This window comes from Austrofundulus limnaeus, unplaced genomic scaffold (assembly GCF_001266775.1).
Source record: "Austrofundulus limnaeus strain Quisiro unplaced genomic scaffold, Austrofundulus_limnaeus-1.0 Scaffold88, whole genome shotgun sequence".
Taxonomy (NCBI): Eukaryota; Metazoa; Chordata; class Actinopteri; order Cyprinodontiformes; family Rivulidae; genus Austrofundulus; species Austrofundulus limnaeus.
This window is the reverse complement of record NW_013952490.1, coordinates 1,254,846-1,255,664: the sequence shown is the minus strand read 5'-3', so window position 1 is coordinate 1,255,664 and position 819 is coordinate 1,254,846.

Below are 819 nucleotides of genomic sequence, written 5' to 3'. Positions count from 1 at the left end.
TTTTTTTTTTTTTTGGGGGGGGGGGGGCAGAAAGCTGTAAGAGATGGAAAATAAAAGTTAAGTCAGTTCAAGGAGTGTTTTCCTCTGAGGTGCTGTATTCAATAGCTCGTTGCTCTGCGCAGTTGAAAACAGCAAATCTGCTTAAAGACAGTTCAAGGACTGGGTAGTTTTTTTTTCGAGCTCTTGTGTGTTTGAAAGGTTTTCTGTCTGCTTGTAAAGTTCAAATAAAAACATGCAACTCAACGTACTGAAGAGTCCTGTTTTTAGGATACACATCTCAGTCAGACTTGCTGATATCAAAACTATTTCCCAAGTCTAAAAATATATATAAATCAGATGTTAGCTGGATTGTAGTTTTTTTATAGAGAAAAATATTAAGCAAATTACCAAGACTTGCTCCCTGAGTTGGTTGCACATGTCTTGACAAATCCTGACGTTAACGTTTTCAGATCCAGACTGAGGTCAGAGTTTGTATCCTGCTCTGTTACTTTGGGCCCCAACTCAAGGATCGGTGAGCAGAAATGGAATATGAGGAAGCTTGGGTCAGGAGGTTGCAGGTCTTTAAATGCACAATAGGGGCTTTAACGCAGGAGCAGGAGGAGTTCAGGATAACAGCCTGCAAACTTTTAACACATCTAACTGTGGTTTTTTTTTTGTTTCTATCTATAACCAGAGTGGTAATTTTACTGTTTGCCAACATGAAAAGCACGCGTTCTTGTAATTGTCGGTGTCTGTTTGCGAAAATCTCATGAAGCAGCGGACAGATTTGGATGAAACTCTCACAGTTATCATTAGATGTACATCTGCAACTGATTACCT